This window comes from Gorilla gorilla, chromosome 4, assembly GCF_029281585.2.
Source record: "Gorilla gorilla gorilla isolate KB3781 chromosome 4, NHGRI_mGorGor1-v2.1_pri, whole genome shotgun sequence".
Classification (NCBI taxonomy): Eukaryota; Metazoa; Chordata; class Mammalia; order Primates; family Hominidae; genus Gorilla; species Gorilla gorilla.
The window spans coordinates 98,333,311-98,350,118 of NC_073228.2; the positions used below are offsets into that span (position 1 = coordinate 98,333,311).

General features: G+C 36.8%; 2 protein-coding genes across 8 annotated transcripts in view; one reads left to right on the plus strand and one right to left on the minus strand.

Moving 5' to 3' along the window:
• Positions 1–16,808, plus strand: part of LOC109026970 (ERV-BabFcenv provirus ancestral Env polyprotein-like) — a 266,355-nt gene that overhangs the window by 104,128 nt on the left and 145,419 nt on the right. For 6 of the 7 annotated variants that reach the window (XR_008679840.2, XR_008679837.1, XR_008679836.2 and 3 more), the window contains 2 exons: positions 2,058–2,134; positions 15,914–15,971. The gene's annotated coding sequence lies outside the window, so the exon portion shown is untranslated. The remainder of the gene's footprint in view (positions 1–2,057; positions 2,135–15,913; positions 15,972–16,808) is intronic. The other variant, XR_008679843.2, reaches the window with a different exon arrangement.
• Positions 1–16,808, minus strand: part of KIAA0825 (KIAA0825 ortholog) — a 473,030-nt gene that overhangs the window by 63,541 nt on the left and 392,681 nt on the right. The window lies entirely within an intron of this gene.

Here is a 16,808-nt window from a genome sequence, read left to right on the forward strand (position 1 = left end):
ACATAGGCCAGAGGAGAAACCAACATGAGAAACACATCAGGGCAAAGAAAAGGCCAATGGGTGGGAATGGAGAAAAGGGATTCAGCAGAACAAAGATTTGGACTTAGGCTTAGTGTGGGAGTTGTGAAGAGTCAAAAATATTTTTTTCAAATGGATAAATTCAAATATTGACAAACAATGTAGAAATATGGTTTTGTTTGGAGATAAATATGAGGTGAAGATGGAAAGAAAGATTGAGGAATAGAAGTCTGTTCTCTTTTATTACTGAAAATCTCATTTGCCTAAGTAGTCTACTTGCTTTCTGTATTTCTCTCTTCCCATTTTCCCTTTTTAATCTTAATCTAACTTGGCCTCGCTGGGACTTAAACTGGTGAATGGCTCTTCTTTCCTGAAAAACTTTCCTCCCTTGATTCCTTGCACTCTTGTCTCCTGGTTGCCCTCCTACTCTTAGCTCCTCCTCCATCTGTCTCTAGCCCTCTCCTCTTAACACTACAAACCCATCCTTGGCCATCTCATAACCTTGCATCTCGTAAACCCCTAAGCATCCCTGAGGACTCTCATGACCAGACTTCCCTGATAAGCTCCGAATCCATATTTGTTATTCTAGACAATTTCACCACGATGAACTCCTGGCACTTCAGATTCAGTGTTCATACTAGTACTTATTATCTTACTGCCCCACTTCCTCTTCCTGATGATCCCATGCTGGGTTCCTCTACCATGATTTTGGTGTGTCTAGGGAAGATAAGCCAACTCATCCCATAAAAAAGAGGCTCTCCCAACATGCTTTCTTTAGGCTGGTACAACACCCCCAACACATCACCTTAACATTATTGTTAGTTTGGAATTATAGATTAGCCAGTTTATTTGGCCGTAAGTAAGTATTGGTTCTCTCCAAGTGGAGGGAGAAGAAAGCAGGGTAAGAATATGGTAAAGCAGTGTTCAAGGAAGATCACTGTGGAAGTAAATGGAAGGGATTTGGCCTGAATCTGAAAATTCTGTCTGGGACTCTTTAGGGGTGAAGGGAGTAGTAGTGGGAATAGAGATGAGAAACGTTTGTACTTTGAGAGAAACGTTGTTGGGAGCCTGTTCCATTCAGATGGAATGGAAGGTAGGTTTAATTGCTGCCATTGGGCTTTTTTACCTGATTTTTAACAGGAGGAATCCAGGAGGAATAAAGTGATTAGCCTGTGATAAGAGGGGATAAAAGGCAATGATTACCTAGTCCTGGGGGACCCAGGGCTCCCGTTCATACTGAAGGGCTTGGTCTATCCTGAACAGGTTAACATCAACACCACTAGGACTATATTTAGGGAGGAGAGCCATTTTTCTCCATCTTCTCACTTCCCCCACATAGAAAAGATTCACAAGAATTGTCTCTAAGAACTTCTCAATGCAGGAGTATTAGACTAGACAAGCCACAAAGGAACAGGAAATAGCTCCCTAATTTTTTTTCACATTTCTAATTCTCTACTGTTGCCCTTTATTTGGTGATAGTTTAGGAGAACTGAAAAGTACAGAAACAGATTAGATGAAAATCCATATTTAATCCTCCAGTTGTCAAATTTCCATGAATCTATGTTAATTAAATAACTTGAATCAGGCCCTCATTTACACATTTACTCCTTAATTATTGTGATTATCTTGACTTTAAAATTCTGCATCAACTGGAAATGAGTCCCATAAAACAAAAAATATTATGACATATCCATGTTGACATAAGAGGAAAATATGAACATTTCAAAGGATTTTTTTCTCTTTTACTATGTATACATGTAGGAGTTGAGTATGAAGCAACTATTCAAACATTTCAGAACTCAAATATCTTGATAACCAAAGGAAGCATTTAAAATTTAAATTATTCATGTCCTTTAATTTTCTATCTGGTGTGTGTAGATACCATTTTCAAATGACTTACGTATCATTTAAAAAAACTTTCCTTAAAATAGAAATAAATAGCATAGTGAAAAAACTTAGCAAGAGAATAAAAGGCTTTTACTCTTACAGATAAACATTTTCAGTGGCATCTGATTTCACATCTTTTGCTTCCATTACAGCTGAGCAGAGCCCCATAAATGAGAAGCCACGAAGACTGAGGTTACACAGTGATCCACAGTTGCCACAAAACTGAGCAGTGAGTGAAACCCTGGTGTCACACATGCTATTTACCATCATGGGCTGAACTCCTGGACCACTGAGCAGCATATTTAGTTATACATACCCATACTGTAGGTAGCCCTATATTTTGAAATGACAGTCTTGATTTAAATTTTGCTTTCTGAAAATGTACTTCAAAGATAGAGAATTATTAGACCAGGGCAGAGAAGATAGAAGTATAGTCCAGGAAGAACACTTTTGCTATTCATATATTTAGATATCAGTGTTTTTTTTTTTAAAAAGGGACACACAAATAATATTATAGAGATTTAAGGTGTCAGTAGTGAGAACATAAGAACTATTTGGGACTGAGAAGTATATAATACTAAGGGATTGTGTGAATAATACTTAGATTCACTTATAAGGCAATATGTTTTTTAACAAAACAAGAAGGTGGGAATGCTACAAACGTCTCAATGTTGGGCATTCTTATAACTCTTGGGTATATTGCCCAATAGTATTACAATCATAAAGCTCATTGAGTCAAGGTAATGAAATTCAGGGAACATTGAATATATGCAATGTTTGTTTACAAAATCATCATGTGGTAGAATAACAATAAAACACAAACACGTAGGTATTCTAAAAATGAAACACCATTAGTAACTCCAAAGTTAGTAAAGGGTGTGGGCTTACCATGAAAGCCATATAATTATATTTCTCAGTTTCACATCAAAAAGCAAATATTGGAGCAATAATGACACTCCTTAGAAATTACTTGAATGAATGCTTCTGGAATCCTGAACTTCTTATAGTTTCCCGTGCTCAAATGCTGTTTCATACCTTTTTCTCATGCTTTTCTTCCCTGTGCCTTGAACACCTTTGCTTCTGTTTTTCACCTAATTCCTTCTTGTCCATCTAGACTGAGTTCTAACCATTTTGTTTTTGGAAAGTCTTGACTGACTTCACAGGCTGGGTTAGGGATGCCTCTCCATCCAAAAGCATTCCAAGCATATTTCCAATAACCATGATAGTTCAAAGGATTTGCCCCACTGTAAGTGATGTGAGGGCAAAGAATGTGTATATCTTTTTATCTTTTATTTCCCTGCTTTGGAACAGTGTTTGTCACTTAGTGGGTATCCAAGGAATGACTGTTGAACTAAACCAAACTGCAGTAGCAAACATTCCAGAACTGTGAGGAAAAGGGAGATTGCCAACACACCACAGAGTTGATTTCATGCTATGATTAAATTGGAGTGCCTTGTCCATGAACTTACTCCATGTGTCCTGCCTCTACTCTCTAATTTATGCTCCTTCCTCCTCACTGCATATTTCTTCCCAATGTCACCTGCTAACATCCTACTTATCTGCTTCCAGATCTCCATCAAATTTCTTGTTCTCCATGAATGTATTTTCCAACTGGATATTACTCCTCTGCCCTTAACCCACAGATTTTTGTTGTTGTTGTTGTTCCTTCCTATGACATTTACCTTATTCAGCTTTGGGGTCTTATTTATATGCTTAACATCTCTCTATCTTTGTGCTTTTGCACTGGTTATCACTAAGCTTTATGTATATTAGATACTCCATAAGTAGCTCATAAAGGTCCCCAAACTTTTTGGCACTAGAGACTGGTTTTGTAGAAGACAATTTTTCCACAGATGGGGGCGGGGAGGAGAGACAGTTTTGGAATGATTAAAGTGCATTACATTTATTGGCACTTTATTTCTATTATTATTACATTGTAATATATAATGTATATACATGTATATATTATTACGTGTAATATATACAGTGACAGATCATCAGATATTAGATTCTCATAGGGAGTGTGCAATCTAGATCCCTCGCATGCACAGTTAACAACAGAGTTCACGTTCCTATGATAACCTAATGTTGCCGCTGATCTGAGAGGACGTGGAGCTCAGGTTCACTCACTTGCCCACCACTCACCTCCTGCTGTGTGGCCTGGTCCCCAAGAGCCCATGGACCAGTACCATCTGTGGCCTGGGGGTTGGAGACCCCTGAGCTATATGAACAGATTATAAAAATATATCCCATGTCACAATATTTAAATACAGTTACGTACTGCTTAACAATGAGGATACAATCTAACAAATGCATTGTTAGGCAACTTCATCATTGAACATCATATAGAGTGGACCTACACAAACCTAGGTGGTAGAGCCTAGTACATACCTATATAGTATAGTGTATTGCTCCTAGGCTACAAACCTGCACAGCAAGTTACTGTATTGGAATACTGTAGGTCATTGTAACACACTGGTAATTGTGTGTCTAAACATATCTATACATAGAAAAGGAGTAAAAATATCATATGAAAGATAATGGTGCACCTTTATAGGGCACTTACCATGAATAGGGCTTGCAGGACTAGAAGTTGCACTGGTGAGCCAGTGAGTGAGTGGTGAATGAATGTGATGGCCTAGGATGTTACTGTACACTACTGTAGAACTTATAAACACTCCACACTTAGGCTACACTAAATTTATAAAAACTATTTTTTCTTCAATAATAAATTAACCTTAGCTTACTGTAGTTCTTTACCTTTATAAATGTTGACATTTTTAAACTTTTGACTCTTGTAATAACATTTAGCTTAAAACACAAATACATTGTATAGCTGTGCAAAAAATTCTTTCTCCATATCCTTATTCTATAAGCTTTTTTCCTATTTTAAAAACATTTTATTTTTTACTTCTGAAATTTTTTTTGTTAAAAACTAAGACTGAAACACACACATTATCTGAAGCCAACACAGGGTCAGAGTCATCAATATCACTGTCTTCCACTTCTACATCTTATCCCACTGGAAGTTCTTCTGGGGCAATAACACACATGGGGCTGTCATCTCTCATGACAATTCTGCCTTCTACAGTATCTCCTGAAGGATCTGCCTAAGGCTGTTTTACAGTTAACATTTTTTTTTTTAATAAGTAGGAGCACACTATAACAATGAAAGTAGAGTGAAGGAAATATATAAACCAGTAACATAGTCATTTGTTAATATTGCCAAGCATTATTTCCTATACATAATTTTATGTGCTATACTGCACTTTTATATGACTGGCAGCACAGATTTGTTTATACCAGCATCAACACAAACATGTGAGTAAGGTGTTGCACTACCACTTTATGACAGCTATGATATCACTAGGCAATAGGAATTTTTCAGCTCCATTATAATCTTATGGATTATATAAACAGCATATATAAATGTATATGCTGTTAATTGTTTACTGAAACATCATTATGTGGCAAATGACTATATAGAGACAATTAACTAAACAAATCCTGTGAATCCTGATTCAGATTCCATTCACTAAGAATCTGTGATAACACTTGATATGGTTCTTTTATACATTCCATGTACATGGTGAGCCAATTTAAGAGGATAAAGTGCACTACAGGTCTTAGACCTATTTTATTATGGGACTGAAAACTATTAATATTAACCTATTTTAACCATCACAGCAGACCTGGAAACATATATGCATTAGTATGACCTAGAGTTTAGAGTCCTCAGTAACCACTGATTCATTTTTGTGATGTTTTACATGTCCCTTCAAATTCGATTGTTTCTCTAATTTTGTAATAGAAACATTCAAGCCAGGTTGTCAGAATTCTTATCATTCATTTTCTCTCTTCCAAGAGTATTAAGTGTTGCATTTCAGTTTCATCAAAAGAAGATGCTAGTCCTCCACAGACTACAAGGTGTGACCCTAAGAGTCCCTCTTTGTGGTCTCAGGGGTAGAGCCTGCCAGGATTTCAGAAGGAGCTGGAGGTTAGAGTAACCAGGAGCAGGAAGCGGCCAACTTTCATCCTTCTCTAGGAGTTGCCACTTGACAAGTCATTCCTATTCGATCCACAAAACTTTATAGACTCGAAGTAAATGATGTGTATTTCTACAGTGTCCTTACAGATGGCTACAAGTTCCACCAAACCATGCCTGTGAAGATTACTTCTGTAAAATCAGACATGGCCAATATATGCATCCAGACCCTCCTTCAGCTGTCCAAGGTCAAGAGGTCCTCAGCCAAGATAATTACAAGATATGCTCTCCTGAGTCTGAGTCGTCACAGGAACCTGCCCCAAGAGGCAAGAATGAGGCAATGTTTTGTGAGGAGGTTCCTGAAAATCAAGGAGTAAGACCCAGAGGACAGGGGCAGTCTCTGCTCATTCTCCAGCCATGAGTCCACTCTGTCACAAACAGGCCTGAACTGATTTCCTTTGCTGCCTGAGCTTTCAAGATTTCAAGATCATGGAAAACCTAAGTAGTCCCTGGGAATGAGGCATCTATGTCCTTATTCTTTGATAAGTTCCTCCTGTTATTGGAGGAACAAATACAGAGGTCTCTGTCTTTATTTCCCTCCCCAAAGAACCTTGTCTTTTCTTTGGTGAAATCTATTTTCTCTCTCAGTAAGAATCTATGTAAGGTTTAGGAAGTTAAGATGTTTGTGGCTTGTTAGATACTGCATCAGGGCCCATTTTTTTCTCACCCACACCTTTGCCCCTCTAGTTCCAGGCAAAACAGTGAAGTGCATAATTTTCCTCTATGATCTTACTTCTTCACTGTCATTTAGTGGTCTCCCTCCCTTTATCTCTCAGGGCACCCCTTGGCTACACGGGTCTACTTGTAATAAAATATTTCAGAGTTGAAAGGAACCTTAAAAATCACCGATTATAACCACTAAACAGCTTCTCCTGAAATCCTAGTCCAACTTGCCCATACTGAAAGCTAACTGTTTTATCTAATCAGATAAAAGAATCCATGCCAATAGCCTGTAAGAGAAGATTAAAGGAGATTCTTGGGCCTTTCTCTCCTCTCCCAGGCAACCAACATATATTTTAATTGCGATTCACTGGAGATAATGTTTCATTCAATATTTCAGGTAAGGAGAAAAGAAAAGAAGAGGAGAGAGGATGGTATAATGAAAGGATCAAGGAGTGCTGTTATTTTTTAAGCAAGTGAGACCATTTGTTTATTCTACACATAGGCTTTGACTCCATTTATTATTTTGAACAATCAAGAAAAACAGTTTTCTTGATGGTGGCAGAAGAGTGATATAGAAAAAGCTTTCTTGATGGTGGCAAAAGAGTGATGTAGAAAAAGAGCAAGGATTTAAGAAGCAAGAATGTTGTTTTCAAAATTGAAACCTAACCTAGAAAATCACATTTGTGACCAATGATCAGAATGTCACTATATATTTCTTTGCAAAGATACTCTCTTGCATAATTAGCTCTTAACAATCATAAAAGCAGGCATCTTTGAATTTATTTTTATATATGATGGTATATGAAAATAAGTTATGCTTTATTCGACCATATGCCAGATACTCCTCATTTCTAAATTGCAAATGGTTTTTTTTGGTTAAAATCATATATATTAAAGCTACATTTTTATTGTATATATTTAAGATATACAATATGATGCTCTGATATACACTGTGAAGTGATTACTACAGTTAAGCAAATTAACATATCCATCAACTCGCACAGTTACCCTTTTGTATGTGTGGCAAGAGCATCTAAATTCTACTTTCTTAGCAAAAAATCCTAAATACAATACAATATTAACTGTAGTCCTCATGCTGTACTTAGATCTAGACTTGTTCATCCTACATAATTACAACTTTTTAACCTTTGACCTACATCTCCACATTGCCTCCCCAACTACCTCTTCCAGAAAATTACATTTTTGTCCAAACAATGCTTTACCTTTTTGTTGTTGCTGTTGCTTTTAACTTTCGAAAGTTAATTTCACATTTCATTTTTACCATGTTACAATCCTGTGAGATGGATGGTACTACTAATAAAGAAACAGCTAAAGAGGCACAATGAGACTTATCCAAGTTCCATAGTTAGTCAGGGACTAACTAGTTATCTGTGGTGCCATATCTGAGCACATGTCTCCTGGGTCCCATATCTGGGCTCCCTTTAGCCCAAAAGTATACTTCACGTAGACTATATACCTTTTTGTCAGCTCTCATTTCAGTCCTGATGATGGTCTTTGCAGAACAGAAACTAATTGCAAAGGAATCTGTTACCTGTTCTCATCAGTGTGCCACATATTCTTCCCCTACAGGAAACAGAAGCCACAAGTGCAACTGTGATGTTAATCACTTGACAAACATTTTCCAAGTGACATGAATATGTTAAACTCCACTTACATACAGTGTTTTAAGTATTCCTATGATGTACAAATATGCTAAATCTAACGAAGGCTGTTCTGGTGATCCAGAAAGTGTTATAAAAGGAACAAAGGAAATGATATTTTCTCTTTTAGGAAGCATTAAAGATGTCTTCTTTAATAATTATTACAATAAAGATTCTCTAACTAACAACATATGCTAGGTAATAATTTTTGTCTTGTAGAAATATGAATGTTTTCTAATGGAAGACATTTAACATGCCTTAGTTAAAGATTAATTCAAAGAAAAGCCCTCTTTGGGATTCATCGCAACATCTATAAGGTGGCATTATTTTTCCAATATTCTTTTACTCTATCATCTGCATTTGAAAGAGCGTATGTCCAACCTATAATTATTTTCTGCTAATTAGAGTAATTCATGGTTAATTATTCAAAATGATTTCTCTTCAAAATCAACTCCATTTCTTTTTCTTTTCTTTTCTCTTTCTTTTTCTTTTCTTTTTTTTTTTCTCTTTTTTTTTTTTTTTTTGAGAAAGAGTCTCGCTCTGTCACCCAGGCTAGAGTGCAGTGGCACAATCTCGGCTCACTACAACCTCCACCTCTGGGGTTGAAGTGATTATTCTCCTGCTTCCGCCTCCTGAGTAGCTGGGATTACAGCCGCCCACCACCATGCCCAGCTAATTTTTGTATTTTTAATAAAGACTGGTTTTGCCATGTCAGCCAGGCTGGTCTCGAACTCCTGACCTCAGGTGATCAGCCCATCTCGGCCTCCCAAAGTGCTGGGATTACAGGTGTGAGCCACTGTGCCTTGCCCATCAACTGCATTTCTTGCCATGACATTAAAAAAAGATACAAATAAAATATTATCAGAATGAAAATTTCTATCAGAGGAGAATATACTTTTTACTTTCTTTAAATAGCACTAAAATCTTTCTTCACTAGGAAAGGTCCTATGAATTCCTACTTCAATTCATTTGGACTAGAGAAGAGCAAACTGAATCATGAGGTGATGACTATAAATGTTTTTGATAATTAAGGATTTGTTGTATATATAGGAGTAAGTAATTTTACTATTAATATATTCTTAAAGAAGAGTTATAAAGCAGTAAGACTTAACAATGGCTAAGGGCTAACAGTAAACACAGTAGCTTGGGACCCTGGATGTCTGAAGATGTACTCTGAGTAGACAGTGTCTCTTTGTGGGCTCTCATTTGGGTTCTGCTGATGGCTAAATCTCCCTTTTTGTCCTAATCTTGATCCCTCTTTTCAAAAAGCAGCTTCTTTCTTCTTTTATCTGCCTAGGAAAGTCCTGAGCCTTCATCTGTCTCTAAATTAAGAACATGTTTGCCTGCATCCTGCCACTTTCCCCATTCTGACCTCACCTATCTCTCCACTTTGTTCTATTCTGATTGTCATAAGAGACCCAACTGTCCCTCCTAAGAGGCTGAGGTCCTCCTGTGCCTAAATTTGTCTTAAGTAATAGTCTCAATATGAATCTGCTCTGCATAGCCAAATTTTCTACATACATTTATTGAGTACCTTCAGTGTGCAAGACCTTAAGTTATATAATCTCCTAAAATGAAGTAAGTTGAAATGCCAACTGTGTGTGACACAAGGAGTTCCATTACATTAAAATGAACAGAGGAGAATAAAGTTATCGAAGCATAAACTTAAGAGTAAAAAAAGAATTATTAAATTAGAAATGACATCTACTTCTAGATTGAGAAGACAAAGGAGAAGATTATAACTCTTGGAAATATTGAAATTATTGCTAAAATAAACTACTTCTGGTTTGACCAGGACTTTTCAACTTAGTTTATTTGCTTTTCCCCCTGTTATGGACTAAATGTTTGTGTCACTGCAAAATTCATATGCTGAAGTCCTAACGCCAACGTAATGGTTAGGAGGTGGGCCTTTTGGAATTAATTATTCATAAAGTTGGAGCCCTCATGAAGGGGATTAGTGCCCTAATAAGAAGAAACATGAGTTTGCTGTCTCTGCTCTGCTTTCTACTATATAAGGATACAAAGAGATGCCAGCCATCTGCAATCCAGGAAGTTGGCTCTTAGCAGGCACTTGATCTGCTGACACCTTGATCTTGGACTTGTGAGCCTCCTGAGCTGTGAGAATAGCTGTTTATTGTTTAAGCCACCCAACTATGGTAATTTGTTATAGCTGCCTGAACTAACTAAGACATTCTCCCAGTGGGAATACAGTTCAACTTTTCTAACAAAAATTGGTTTTAAAATCCCTTCCTTACACCTTATACAAAAATTAACTCAAGATGGATAAAAGACTTAAATGTAAGACCTAAAACCATAAAAACCCTAGAAGAAATCCTAGGCAATACCATTCAGGACATAGGCACGGGCAAAGACTTCATGACTAAAACAGCAAAAGCAATGGCAACAAAAGCCAAAACTGACAAATGGGATCTAATTAAACTAAAGAGCTTCTGCACAGCAAAAGAAACTATCATCAGAGTGAACAGGCAACCTACAGAATGGGAGAAAAGTTTTGCCATCTACCCATCTGACAAAGGGCTAATATCCAGAATCTACAAAGAACTTAAACAAATTTACAAGAACAAAACAAACAGCCCCATCAAAAAGTGGGTAAAGGATATGAACAGACACTTCTCAAAAGAAGACATTTATGCAGCCAACAGACATATGAAAAAATGCTCATCATCACTGGTCATCAGAGAAATGCAAATCAAAACCACAATGAGATACCATCTCATGCCAGTTAGAATGGCTATCACTAAAAAGTCAGGAAACAACAGGTGCAGGAGAGGATGTGGAGGAATAGGAACACTTTTACACTGTTGGTGGGAGTGTAAATTAGTTCAACCATTGTGGAAGACAGTGTGGTGATTCCTCAAGGATCTGAAACTAGAAATACCATTTGACCCAGCAATCCCATAAACTGAGTATATACTCATAGGATTATAAATCATGCTGCTATAAAGACATATGCACAAATATGTTTATTGTGGCACTATTCACAGTATCAAAGACTTGGAACCAACCCAAATGTCCATCAATGATAGAGTGGATTAAGAAAATACGGCACATAATATCCAGAATCTACAATGAACTCAAACAAATTTACAAGAAAAAAACAAACAACCCCATCAAAAAGTGGGCAAAGGACATGAACAGACACTTCTCAAAAGAAGACATTTATGCAGCCAAAAAACACATGAAAAAATGCTCACCATCACTGGCCATCAGAGAAATGCAAATCAAAACCACAATGAGATACCATCTCATGCCAGTTAGAATGGCAATCATTAAAAAGTCAGGAAACAACAGGTGCTGGAGAGGAGGTGGAGGAATAGGAACACTTTTACACTGTTGGTGGGACTGTAAACTAGTTCAACCCTTGTGGAAGTCAGTGTGGCGATTCCTCAGGGATCTAGAACTAGAAATACCATTTGACCCAGCCATCCCATTACTGGGTATATACCCAAAGGACTATAAATCATGCTGCTATAAAGACACATGCACACGTATGTTTATTGCTGCACTATTCACAATAGCAAAGATTTGAAACCAACCCAAATGTCCAACAATGATAGACTGGATCAAGAAAATGTGGCACATATACACCATGGAATACTATGCAGCCATAAAAAATGATGAGTTCATGTCCTTTGTAGGGACATGGATGAAATTGGAAATCATCATTCTCAGTAAACTATCGCAAGAACAAAAAACCAAACACCACATATTCTCACTCATAGGTGGGAATTGAACAATGAGAACACATGGACACAGGAAGGGGAACATCACACTCTGGGGACTGTTGTGGGGTGGGGGGAGCGGGGAGGGATAGCTTTAGGAGATATACCTAATGCTAAATGACGAGTTAATGGGTGCAGCACACCAGCATGGCACATGTATACATATGTAACTAACCTGCACATTGTGCACATGTACCCTAAAACTTAAAGTATAATAATAATAAAATAAAATAAAAAAGAAAATGTACAGTCAGGAAAATTTAAAAAAAAAGAAAATATGGCACAAATATACCATGGAATACTATGCAGCCATAAAAAAGGATGAGTTCATGTCCTTTGCAGGAACATGGATGAAGCTGGAAACCATCATTCTCTGCAAACTGTCACAAGGACAGGAAACCAAACACTGCATGTTCTCACTCATAGGTGGGAGTTGAACAATGAGAACACATGGACACAGGGCGGGGAACATCACACACTGGGGCCTGTCTCGGGGGTCGAGGGCTGGGAGAGGGATAACATTAGGAGAAATGCCTACTGTAAGTGATGGGTGCAGCAAACCAACATGGCACGTGTATACCTGTGTAACAAACCTGCATGTTGTGCACATGTACCCTAGAACTTAATGTATAATAATAAAAAAAAATTTAAGTTTTTCAACATTTAGATTTTCACAGTAACTGTGAGAAAAACTAGAAGAAAAAAAGGATCTAGTTAAATGTGTCTTAGTCCATCCATGAAATAAACCTTTATTCTTTTCTGATTTGAGGAATATGTAAATTCTACTGGCTATTTTTGAGACTTTGACATCAGGATTTCATTTCAATGCTATCATCTCTTGCTTTTTTGGTAACTTAGAGTACTTTGAATTAAGTTTTATTAGAATAATACATACACATAGCTTTAAAAGCCTAAATAATACATAATGGAAAATATGTCATTTTCTCACCCTTCCCCACACCTCAACGGCAACAAGTATGCAGAAAGATCTGTTTCTTCTGATATTTACCTCCATTTTTCTAAATAGTCTTCTAATATTTCTGTCTCTTGACTCATCAATTTTAGATATTGATTATTTGCCATAGTGTAGCCACTTACAACAATGAGGGGAAGACACCTCAGTATTACCAAGGACTCAGGCTTCCTCCCACCTCCTGTTCCTCCATTCTTAGTGTATGGGTCTTAGCTCCATGGTAATGATTAGCTGCTTTTCCAGAAGCTCTGCTCAGCAGGTTCTATCCACATCTCATTGGCCAGAACTAAGTCACATGACCACATCTAGACACAATGGAGTTTGGAAAAATCAGCAATTCAGGTTTCCAGTCCCTACCCCAAAGAACTCAAAGGAAAAGAGGATTGTGAATGGCTTTTAGGTATCATTCCACTGTCTGCCACAGTAACCATCCATGAGTTTTTCAAATGCTCTCAGTAGATCCGTTAAAAGCCTATCATATTTTCTGAGTTTCAGTACATCAACAAATATATCAGAATGCTTTTCAACATGTTCTGTGTCATGGCACAGATTGAAAATAATATTTTTATGGTTCTTTGTGAGAAATGGGAGGAGGGTATTAAAGGCTTGAGGCCACTGGCCTGGGACTCTGACCATTCCAGACCCCACCCAGACACTCCAAGGATGAGAGAACCAGTTTCCCCACATTTATAACCCATTCACAGCTCTGGTCTTTTGGGACTTGGAGATTTCCTGTAACCTTTAATCCAGACTGTCTAGACCTACAGCACAGTCATCATGCTGGGACTTTTCTTTGCTTCCCTCCTGTGTCAGATTTCCTGCTTTCTGAATCTAACTCTTTCTTGGTTTGCTCCATTATTTTGCCAATGCAATATTCTAGTACTTTCTTTTAAAACGTGTTCGTAAGAGGTAAATATTTTGAATCCTTGTATGTGTGAAAATGTCTCTATCATGCTGTCTGAATTTTGAAAGCAAGTCTTTTGGTTTTCAATGTTGCTTTTGAGGTGAGCAATGGTATTCTGATTCCCAGTGCTCTCTATTTAGCCTGCTTCTTCTTCTCTTGTGGATTTTAAGATCTTCTCTTTATCCCCAGAGAGTTATAATGTTCGTGATGATGTACATTGGTATGGGTCTCTTTTCATGTATTGTACAAAGAACTTGGTAAATCCTTTTAATATGGAACTCGTCCATATTGAATTTTTTTTTTTTTTTTTTTTGGTATTAGATGTTTGGTAATCTTCTTTCTGACAATATTTTCTGTTCTCTTTTTTTTTGAAGGATGGACTCCTATTATTTGGGCATAAGGAAGACATCTCGAATTGTTATCGTTTCCTGTATTTTCTACATTTTTTCTTTTTGCCTTATTTTCTAGCAGAATTTCTCAACATTATCTTTCAAACTGCTATAGAATATTTTAATTTCTTGTTTTCTTATAGGTCATTTTTTATTAGTGCCTTGTTCTTGTTATAAGAATCCAATAGCTATTCTTAATTCTCTGAGAATATTTATTGTAGATTTTCTTCAGTTTTCTTCTGCCATCTAATGCAGGTCTGTCTTCAGATCAGATCATTAGATCTCTAGATCATTAGTGATACTGTATCTCTAATTCCTATGGGTTCTTTTTTTTCTATTTCTCTCTTTTGATTCTTTTATTCATGTTAGAGATTTGCCTCAAGCATTTAGGCTATCTAGGTAATTCTAGGCTATCATATTTAAATCCAAATCCCTAAAGAACTCTTTGGAAGATATGTGTTCGTGGGTAAGCATGAAGGAGGTGGGGCTGTCAATTGAGGGGTTTCACTGGAGCTGGAATTTTTGTTTGAGGACTTCCAAATTTTAGTATTTGAGGCTCTTGTCTCTAGGGCTGTTTAGTTTCTCCAGAAAAGAATCTCCCACTTGGAAGGTAAATTACTGGCAGGTAACCATTCTAAGGACAAGGGGGCAGATATTCATTTCTTCTCGTGTTTTCAGTTCCATTAATCACCCTCAACCTAGAGTGTTCCTAATGGAATTAGTTTTAGAAATAAGTCCTCTATATCCTATGGAGGAGGAAATTGTGGACTCAGAAACTTCCAACTTTCTACTATTCTGCCTTCCAAGATAACCAGTGCTTCTGAATCTGGAGTCTTTCTGGAATTCTGTTGGGTGAATCCCCCTACTTCGTAAGATTCTCTTTTCCAGATACTTAGGTTATAACCTCCACTCTTGCACTTGTTTTATGTTTTTCAAATTCCTGATATCTCTCAACATTGTTGTCTTCTCTGCCATTCATTTTGTCTTCATGGGTTTATACTTTCAAAAAATACCATTTCTGTTATTTTTGTGAGGTCTCAGAAGATTCTTCCATGTCTAACAGTCTGCCATATTTAACAAACAGTTCTCAATGAACTTTAAAGATTATTTAAATAAAGGCAAAAGTATGTATGGGCTCCTTAGTTTCTTTTAAAGCCATGTAAACCTACTGAGCTCAGTGAAACATTTAGGAAGCATGGACAGAGCTAGGTACTGTGCCACTCATACACATCAAATCTTCCTCACGTCCTTCCCAATATTTTCACTGTTACATGCAACATAAAATATTACTGTTTTACTCTTTCTGGGATTAGTTTAGTTTAGTTTCAGTTGTTGTAGCCTCCAAATAGATATTGATGCCATGAAGCCACAGGTGTTCAGAAGATAGGGATAATGAGATAGAAGATGGGCCAATGAAAAACCTTGACAGTTTCCCTCTAGAAATAAAGCTAGGAAAGAACACATATGTTTACCCAATAGAAGGTTTTCCCATGAAAAATTCTGAAATTTTTCCATTCAGGATGTTGTAGTAACTGAAGCTATGAGGAAAGACTGCATAATTTTTATTTCTTTAAAAGGGGGAACTGTAAAAAGGTCATAACATTAATCAGTGTTCTATGTGTCTCAACAGGGCATCAAGGTACATCTTGGTGTTGAATGAAGTTGTTCCATATGGGCTCATTTCTCAGGTAAATATCAGAATAAGTTTATGTGGGCAGTAAACTGATATGTACCCAAACACCTGTCACCATTAATACATAATACCCTTTTTGTGTTTGAAGAAGATATTCGATATCTTCCATATTTGGGAGATAGTCTGAAATACTGCACCCTGTTTATTAGAAGGGTAGATTCTTTCAAACGTGAATCAAACAGTTAAAAAAACACATTTACATTACTTTGCTTTCTGTAGTTCACTAAGTACATAAAGAAGTAAGTTCACTAGGTACATAAGAAAGCCTGAAGGTAATAATGGAAAATTTCTTTATCTAGCTATCTGGAAAATTGCTTTCTTATGTAACTATGAAAATTGTTGCTGATCTTTGGTTTGTATTTTTGGTTTAAATATTGAAAATATTAAGATTCTAATCATTACGTATCTGGATGGATGTCCAAAGAGCTAAGTAATGTTTATCATGACATTATTTAGACAAAATATTAGAGACTGAGTACATGTCCAGTTATAGATAATTCAAATAATATATTTTGGGACATCCATTCCATGAAATAATTTGTGGACATTTAACATGATAATGTAGAACATCAGCTTTCTGATGGGATGTGTTAACACTTGTGTATCTGGTTAGAGATATAACTAACATGTTGGGAACTGTGTATAACTGGAAGCCTATCGTACCTGTACTACAACCCGATTGTCCAAATCTGAGCACACCCTTTGAATTTTTTATATGTTGCTTTGGGGAAGAAAATAGAGAACTCTTATGAAAATAATGTTTAATGATATGGCAAGTAATACAGAATAACTAAAGACAGAAGAAAATGAGCTGGATTGCCAACTCATGGCA